This window comes from Kryptolebias marmoratus, linkage group LG8 (assembly GCF_001649575.2).
Source record: "Kryptolebias marmoratus isolate JLee-2015 linkage group LG8, ASM164957v2, whole genome shotgun sequence".
NCBI lineage: Eukaryota > Metazoa > Chordata > Actinopteri > Cyprinodontiformes > Rivulidae > Kryptolebias > Kryptolebias marmoratus.
The window spans coordinates 28,021,828-28,031,357 of record NC_051437.1 but is presented as its reverse complement, the minus strand read 5'-3'; the positions used below and the strand labels follow the sequence as shown (position 1 = coordinate 28,031,357).

At 45.7% G+C, this 9,530-nt stretch overlaps 1 protein-coding gene across 1 annotated transcript in view; it reads left to right on the top strand.

Annotated features, from left to right (window-relative positions):
- The first annotated feature begins 2,026 nt into the window (after window positions 1-2,026).
- Window positions 2,027-9,530, top strand: part of plagl2 (pleiomorphic adenoma gene-like 2) — a 62,045-nt gene continuing 54,541 nt past the window's right edge. The window contains exon 1 of the mRNA XM_037976878.1: window positions 2,027-2,367. The gene's annotated coding sequence lies outside the window, so the exon portion shown is untranslated. The remainder of the gene's footprint in view (window positions 2,368-9,530) is intronic.

Genomic DNA, 9,530 nt, shown 5'->3' with positions numbered 1-9,530 from the left:
AGGAAGGAGTTTATTTTTAATTTTCTTTTTAAAATTTATTTGTTTTTTATTGTTTTAGAACCAAAGTTTGTCGAAGATGAAAATAATCTGCAGCTTTTTGGTTTAAAAACGGATTTTATTTCAGGAAAAAACTAAAAAAAATTCTGATTTTAGAAACTTTACAAACTGAAGACCTTCAGGAACTCCACTCACCCTCTCACCCCTTCCTCACCCTGTCATCACACTCCTTCCCACCCTTCTCTTCACCCCCTCACTCTCTCACATCCCACTTTCTCTCTCACCCCTCTCCACACCCTTTCTCACCCTGTCACTCCACTCCTTATCCCTCTCCTCACCCTCTCACTTCATCATTCACCCCTACTCCCCCCTCATCCTCTCACTCATACTCACACTCTCACTTCCCACCCCCTCCTCACCATCTCACTCTCTCCTCCTCACCCTCTCACACCCCTCCTCACCCTCTCACCCCCTCCTCTGTCCTGAACGTCCAGAAAGAACCTTTTAGTTTTGTTGCCTTCAGGTTCAGTCGGAAATCTCGGACTTCATTGCGGATTAATGAAATAATCAGAGGAGAAATTAGTGACGTCAGAGGATCATTTAGAACATTTTTTATCAAGAAAAAAATACGTTTTTGTCACTTATATTTAAAAAAAAATAAATTATTTAAAATGTTTTGAATCAAACTCGAGTTATTAAGAAAAATCTAAACTCTGAGCAGCACGTGAACGCATCACCTCCCCTCTCCGTGTAAACATGATCACCCCGCGGCTCCGAGGGGATGGGGGTCCGCGAGGGCCACGAGGAAACGAGCTGATGTGACCCGGAAGTATTCCCCCCCTCTCTCCCCTAAGAGTGGGCGGGGCTTAAAGCACCGGAAGCTGCTGCTGCCGAGACTCCAGAGATTAAAAATAAAATGAATAAATATTAAATTTAAACAGTTTAGATTTAAAGGATCAATTCTTATAAATAAATACTTTATGGGTCCAAGAAAGTATAGGAAATAAAATAAAAATAAACAGAAATTTAATGTTTTTATTCAGTTTTTCTTTAAATGTATATTAAACTCAACTTTTTACAAACATGAAAAATAAAAATCAATAATAATCAGTTTTCTTTTATTTTTTTCTTTTACACCTTTTAATGTTTGCTGTGAGCTACTAAACTTATTTATTAATAAACACAAAGTTTATTTTAAACTTTATAAAATAATAAATAAATTCTTTATTGATCAATAAATAAATACATAGATTTTTAATATTTGGATGAAAACATTTAAGAGTCATTAAATTTATAACCATTAAAGATGAAAGATTATTTTCTCTAATAATAATTATTTTACACATTAAGTTTCCCTTTAAACAGAGATATAGGAGCTGTTTATTTACTAAAATATTTAATTTAAAGTAAAAGTAAAGTAAAAAACTAAAGAATAAACATTTAATAAATGATAAAGAGAGACAGAAAGTCAAAAAAACTTTTATTATAAAAATAAAAAGGGACATAAAATGTTCTAATTTGTTTAGATTTTGTTGGTTTGAAATAAAATATTTAAAATCTTTTTTTAGATAAATTTTCATTTTTTTTAACCTCATATGAAAAGTTTAGCTAAAAACAAACTGAGTAAAAAAATGTTTTATTTTAGATTCTTATAGTAAAAGATTAAAGTTATTTTAGAGGATTTTTCTCTCATTTCTTCTCACTTTAGGCTCTTTAAGAGCTGCTTAAAGAAATTAGGCAGATTATTTATGATAAATAAAATAATAAAACTATTTATTTGGGTTTTTAAGTAACTTTGTTTTTCTTTCTGGCGTCTTTAATTTAATTAGATTTTTTTGTTATTTTTTGGGTTTAATCTGATCAGATTTGTTTTTTGTTTTTTAAATAAAGTTTGTTTTTACACAAAAATGCTCCAACAGTTCTGCAGAAAAATGAAAATAAAAATTAAACAAAAAGTTTTCTCTTTGTTGTTCTGAAGGAAGTGAAAGTTGCGGCTGCGGGCTGAGCGCGGGCTGCAGGTGGTTCTAACTGGGTCACGGGCAAAGGACCGGTTCTGGAGACCCGGAGAGCTGCAGGGTTCTGGTTCAGAAAAAAAAAAAAAAAAAAAAAAAGTTGGTGAAGGTGGGATGACGTCACTCTCCCACAATCCTCCCCGCCCGCAGCTTAGACTCTCTCTCAGGCCTCGGCTATCAGCACGAACTGCGGGGGGAAACCAGGACCAGGACCAGAACCAGGACCAGAACCGAGCCGCGGGTCGAGCCGAGCCAGGGCAGCCGCGGCGGACGGAGCGCGTTCGGACCGTCCCGTCCCGTCCCGGTCCGGTTCGGGCTGTTTTTTCCGGGTCTGCGTGCGGAGCTGGAAACTTTTTGGGTGAGTTAAAAACTGCTCAGGTTCTCTCTCTCTCTCTCTCTCCTCACGCGTGCATGTGTGCGGGTTCGGTCCGGGCTCGTGCGGGGACCCGTTCCGAACCCGCTTTCCGCTCGGGCTCTTTTTGCATTTTTTGTTGTATTTTGTTTACTTTTTGTTTTTCTGTGTAAAACTTCTCGTCTCTCTCTCTGGAGGATCCGAACCTCCAGCCGAACCGCTGCTGCTCCGCGGACGCGTTGGAAGAAGAAGAAGCGGTTCCGCTCGTGCACTTTGTTGTTGTTGATGTTTTGATGTTTTTTTTGCAACTTTTAGGAGCCTTCCTCCTCCTCCTCCTGTTTGTTGCTTTCCATCCAGAGGAGAAAACTTTGCAGAAACCTCCTGATTTTTTTGTTTTTTTTCTCCTCTCTTTGGCTTCAAACCCAGCAGTTTCTGGTTCTGCCTCCAGGCTGAGCTCAGATGTTTGTTCTCCTGCCTCAGGTCAAATGTAAACAGTAAACAACAACAACAACAACTTTGAGGAGGAGGAAGGGGTTGTCGGGTTCATCCTCGGTCGGTGCACTTGTTGCTGCAGAATCGGCTCCGGTTTTCCGCTCCTTTCGCCGTCGTTGGCTTCCCCGCGAACTGGCGGTGAACTCCCGGGGTCGTCCGAGGCGTTTCAGTGACATCAGACATCCTGCGATTGTGGCGGTCTCCTCGGGGGAGATATTCGTCTCAGAACCTCGGCTTTAATTTCCTCCAGATTATCCAGATTATTTCAGATCCAGAAAAAGGTGACAGGAAGGGTTCGTGTCCAGAACCGCCTCAAACCTCCGGTGCAGAGTTTTAAAAAAGATGCTTTAAACTTCAACTTTACCACTTATTATTGTGTTTAAAAATATCTTTTTTAAAAACAAAAACAGCTTCTACTGAACGTTTATCTCAGCGGGAAGTCCTGTGCAGATAAATCATCTCTTCTTCCAGGAAATCAGGAGAAAAAAAATCAAGAACAAACAAACAAAAAGTCTCCAGACACACAAAAAAGGAAAGATTTCCTCACACTTACTGAAGCGGTGACTTAAAACCTGAAATATATCAGCAGGAAAACGAAACAAGTGAAGCTTTCTGGTTGTTTAAGGAGCAACAAAAAGCCTAAAAGTGAATAAAATGTTAATTAGGACTGTTTTAAAGAAGCTCGTCTTCGATTGAAAGCTTTAAAAACCATTTTATAATAAATATCTGTAGTTTAAAAGCTGTTTCTGCTCGTTTTAAATTCAATTTTAATGTTTGTTTGTTTTAGAAATCCAGTTTTGTTGTTTTAACAACAACAAAGTTTATTTTTTTGGATTTATTTTCCATGTTTGATCTGAAAGTCTAAGTCTTGATTTGATAACAGCCTGTAGAAATGTAGAAAAAGTTAAAGATGGCTGCCACTTTTCAGAGAGGTTTCCTCGCGCCGATGCTGAAGTGTTTTTGGGTTTTTTAGCGTTTTCCTTTCAGTTTTCAGCCCGTTGGATCGTCACAAACCCAACCGGCGGGTTTTCAGCGTTAAAAAACGTTAAAATTAAAGTAAATATTTCTGTCGGCTGATCGGTTCCCCTGCAGGAATAATCTGGACTGGAGCGTCGCAGCTGAAGTTAGATTAAATGTTGATTCGCTCTCAGATGAGCTCCCGTTCTGGGTCCGTCGGCGGTCGGTTCCTGTCGTTCCTGAGTTCCGATTCGTGCTCTGGAGAACCCACGTTCCGTCAGGTGCCGAAGCTGAGGAACCGCCGGACAGATCTGAGAGAAACGGAAACTGAAACGGGTCTTTAGGTCCGTGCAGCTCGTGTTCGGCGAGTCGCGGTCCTCCAACTCTGGCGTGTTGATCGCCGCCCGCCGCAGGTAACTCACCTGAGCAGAAACATTCGATTTATTGAATTTATTGACACGCAGGTGAGCTGAGGCGCTTCAGTAGCTGAGAGTCATCCCCGACAGGCGCTTTGAGCTGAAACCCACTGATCCAGACCTCAGCTGGGGACTCTGGGCGTTTCAGGTGGCGGGTGATAGGCATTCCTTGGAGAAATGCTGCTTTCATGTAACTGATGCCTGCAGACTGAAAACGAGAGGAACATCTACGCTACATTACAGAATTAAGACATTTAATGTTTTATTTAAAGAAGTAAATATAAACATGTTCTCACAAGATCTGACATTCCTGAGACGCTTTACGTCGAAGTATGACAGAGTTGCAGTTTTTTTTCGGTCGGAGCTAAAAAATGTCGTAACTCAGGCCGTCCTGAGACGAGGTCTGCGTCGGGGATGACTCTCAGCTACTACCGCCCCACAGTTTGGGTCCAGTGTCGGTGAAACTGACTGAGCTGCAGGTCTTTGTTACCCTGAGGCTCAGAGTTCAGACCTTCTGGTGACTGTCGGTGTTTAGAATTCCATCCGGGTCGTGTCCTCGCAGACGATTTATTCGGTTCGGCTGACTCTGCGGACGCGTGGCCACTGATATTGGCCGAGCGCGGCGTGCCGGTCAGTTCCTCGGATCAGTTCAGGTGTTTTTTTCTCCTCACGCCGGCTGCAGTCGAGCATCAAGGCCTCCGGCTACATAACAAGGAAATGGAACGAGAAGATGCCTTTGTCGAGGACAAGTCGGGACTCATCTGTTGATGTTTGCTGCTCTCCCGCCACCAGCGGCCGGTCGGGGATGGAGCAGGGACGTTTTACCCGTTTGGCTCGTTCTCTGAGGCGGATGGATGCTGTGGTATAAGTTATAAGCTGTTTTTTTTTTTACTGTATGGGGAAAAAAAACAACAAAACGAAACGGACACTTTGGATTGGTTAACGTGAAGGCGCTCCGTCCGCCACTGAACCGTTTCTGAGCAGCCATAAACTCCCGATGATTGGATGTTTTTTTTTCTTGCCTGAGCATTCCTGGCCTCGCTGCTCTCCACAAAAACTTTCTCCCCTCGTGTCCGCGGAGCCAGCTTCTTCTCATTAACGTCCGTGCGTTGCCGTACATTACTTCCATACCCCTGCGGTCGGCAGTCAGCACGTTTCATGTTTGCCTTTGTGATTGAACGAGTGTGTGTGCGCCTGCGAGAGCTCACACACACACACACACACACACACACACACACACACATGCGCCTGTTTGTGAGATGTGTCTCAGCTCCTGGTTTTAGAGTCAGAGGGAGGTCTTCTCCTCTTAAAATCTATCTCCACCCCCCCCTCCACACACACACACACACACACACCTCTGCAGGCGGCAGCAACAGCCGGCTGATTTCCATGAGAAAAGAGCATCAGTTGGGTTAATGGGAGGGACGGCCCTCCGAGGGGACAAACGGTGGTTAATAATCAGGGAAGAATCGGAAAAGGCTCTGATCCCTTTCTTTGTACTTCTTCACCTTCCAGAGGCAGGGATGGGACGGGGGACAGGGGTGCAGGGGTGCAGGGGACACCGGGTTCACACTAGAATGGTTGGAGTATTTGGTGTTTTTCCTCAGAGAGCCGCAGCAGAGTTACGGGACGTTACGGGCGCTGCTGCATGCTCGTGGAAACATTACAGAACAAACGTCGCGCCTTCGCACGGCGGTGAAACCTGCTGCAGTTTGCATGCCAGGACACTAGCCGGCGCTGTGACATTTGTTCTTCTGCTTCCTCCAGACGCACCTCGGCTCACTTCCTGTCCTTTTACCCCCAGCGGCAGGTAGAACGCAGAGATTTACCCTTTAAAGGAAGACGCTACAAAAGAACTAAAGTTGAACTATTTGTTCTAATAAAGCAGAATGAAGACGAGCCCAGCGCTGGGACTTCGATCTGCAGCATCTTATGCAAAACAAAGGAAGCGTCGACTCGTATAGATCCTAGGCTCCGCCCCTTACGGAGCACGACCTCACGTGATATCAGTAATTTTACTACGTGTAACCAAAAAAACTGACTTTAACTGGTTCAAACGAGTGAATGTGTGGGTGTAAGCATGTGGCAGCTGATGGAAGATAACTTTCAACTTGGTAAAAAGCTTAAGACGGCCATTAAAAACTTAAGAACCGATGTACTTCTCTTTAACGCCTAATTTTACTTGAGGACACTCGCAGACGCTTCAGTCTTGGTTGGGTTGATGCTACACGTTTCTTCAACAGATTTCGCCACCGTTTGCTCGTGCACACGTAGAATAACTACTGACTGACCGCAACAGGAGAGTGCATGGGAGAAGACTTTCACTTTCAGAACATGTATGGGGACAGCAGGACATGTCTGAGGACAGCAGGACCGTGGTGAGGTGGAGGAGGGACAGATAGCTTCAGTTTGCCTGATAGAGCTTTAAGCAGCGTTTGTGGGAGTCCATCGAGGATCGGCTCTGAGCTCCTTCCTGTTTGCTCTGGTGATGGACGGACGGACAGATGAGGACAGGACTGATGTTTACAGATGTGGTGAGAACAGGGAACAGGTGGAAGAGAACCTGGAGAGGTGGAGGCAGGTGGAACAGGGAGGCTACAAAGGTGCAGGACTTCAAGGACGTAGGGTCCACTGTCCAGGAGGACAGGGAGTGAAGTCAAGAGGTGAAGAAGAGAGTCCAGGCAGGATGGAGAGGATGGAGACCAGCCGTGTTGTCTGGTTTGGAGACACAACAGGACGTGTCAGAGCTGAAGACATTGAGGTTCTCCTTGGGAGGGACGAGGATGGACAGGATTAGGAATGAGGACATCAGAGGTCCAGCACAGGTTAGAGGACTGAGAGACAAAGTTAGAGACGGTTTGGACATGTGCAGAGGAGGGACAGAAGGATGTTAGAGACAAAGAGGACAGATATGGATGCAGTTAGAGAGGACATGGAGGGAGTTGGAGGACAGAGGACGCAGAAGACAGAGTTAGATGGAGGAGGACAACCCCTGAAATGATTTGCAAATCTCTTAAACCCGTATTTTATTCACAATGAAAGATGGTCAAACATCTTCTCCCATCAGTCTGTAAACATCTGGACCTGAGGTTGTCCCATTCTGTCTGTTCAACAGTCCTGGATGGGAGCAGATGTTGCTCTAAAACCTGGCTTAATGCACCCCCATACCATCAGAGAGGCAGGCTGGACCTCAGAACAGTTCTCCTCTTTGGTCCAGAGGAGACACATCTGTTCACAGCTGGATTCTTCTCTGCCTGATAGAGCTTTAAGCAGCATCTGTGGATGATGATCTGTGGAAGTGTTCCTGAGCAGAACCAGAACCAGCCTTGACCTTTGACCTCAGAGGTTTCTACAGATCCCTCAAATCTTTAGAATGTGCGGACTGAGGATTCATTTCAAGTGGCGCCGTTTTAAGTTTACTCCATCAGTGCGCGGGTACGCACTCAATGTAAACACGGCGCTTTTATCTGCATAGTTTAGGCAACAAATCTGAGTGTAAGTGTGCAGCGAAACATCAGAATCGTCCAACTTTTTGATCTTAAATGGCTCTGCCACGGATGTCGTTATTATTGACCTGTTTTGAGTCACTTCGGATTCAGCAGCCAATCATGAATCATCAATTAAAGGACACATTTAACAAAACGACAACAAACATTTGAATGTTTGGTGAGATGAACAGGTTTTTATTCAGGATAAAGAAACCCATTCAGCACGACGTACCTTTACGTGATGATGCCTTTTTTCTGCGGAAGATGCTGATTGGAAGCAGATACCGAAGGTGCAGCGCCGCGCTCCACGGAGATATTTACAAGGCTAATTAAAGTTAAAATAACTGCACGTCGGGCCCAGAGTGAATACGACAGGAACACATGCCCTCGTTTACTCACGTTTTGGACCTCCGGACCGTCTGACGGGTCCTGCAGTCAGAAATATGCTGGATGCTGAAACCACATAATGCCTCTTTTCCTTCTGGGCCTTTTTCTAGGAGGAGCGGCGCAGCTGCGGCTTCTCACAACCTATATCCATCCATCTGCCGGTACCCACGGTTTACGCTTCCCTTCTTCTTCGCTGCGTTTTCTCCCTCCCCTCTTTCGTTTCCACGCGTATTAATTTCTTTCCTTCCCCGTTTCCTTCCTCGGTTTCTGCTATTGCGCTCCGTCCATTTGTCCCCCTTCATCCATCCTTCCCTTGCAGACTGAGTTTACAGCCCCCAGGCCACTTCCTCCTGGCTGTCTGCAGCAGATTTATTAATAGGCTTTTCTCTGAGCAGTAAACACAGCGTTGGTTTGGGGCGGGGGGGTCGTCACTCACACACTGATAGACTTGTACTTAACCTCAAGCACTCGCCTGACTCGGGAATAGAGGAACGTCTGTTGGTTTCAGAGATGATCCGCTGCAAACATGGAGGGGCAGCTGGAAGTAAACACAAGTCGTTCGGGACATTTGGGCAGATTTGGGCAGATTTTCCCGGACCGTTGAGTTTTTTTTTTGCTCACCTGGAGGAAACTTACGCCTCCGGTCACGGATCTTCGACCGTAAACGTCCGCAAACCGAGCCGCCCCCAGCTTCTTCCGGCCGAGACTAATTCATGGTTTGGACTTCAGCTCAGACCAACAGACACGCACACGCACGGCCATATTGTTGTCAAAGAATGCGTGCATGTTTAAACCAAAGAAAAAAATCCCTAAGGGTTACCTCCTGAAGGCAACATCAGGGCTTGTTTTGTTGTATTTCTAAGAATGAGGAGTAAAAAGGTTTGCAGTTTGAGGGTTTAAACAGATGTTTGCAAATAACTTGGATCTCTTGAAAGACACGAGGGCTGACACGTCCACGGCAGCTTGAACAGCCTCGTTCCTAGGCGGGGGACACCGTGGACGTGTCCCCAGTCTGCAAATGGGGACACGTAGAGACAAACGAGACAAACAACCAATCAGGCTGGGGACAGTTTCAGAGTTACCAGTGACGTGCATGTTTCTGCTCTGTAGGAGGACACCCAGGAGACCTCAGGGAGAGCATGTAAACGCCAACCAGAATCGATCCTGTGACCTTCTTGCTGTGAGGCGACGGCTCTTACCACTGCGCCGCTGTGCCACCCTTCACCAAGGCTTCAGAGCGCCTGTCCTCAGGGCGCCTGTCCTCAGAGCGCCTGTCCTCAGGGCGTCTGTCCTCAGAGCGTCTGTCCTCAGGGCGCCTGTCCTCAGAGCGCCTGTCCTCAGGGCGTCTGTCCTCAGAGCGTCTGTCCTCAGGGCGCCTGTCCTCAGGGCACCTGTCCTCCAGCATCTGTCCTCAGGGTGCCTGTCCTCA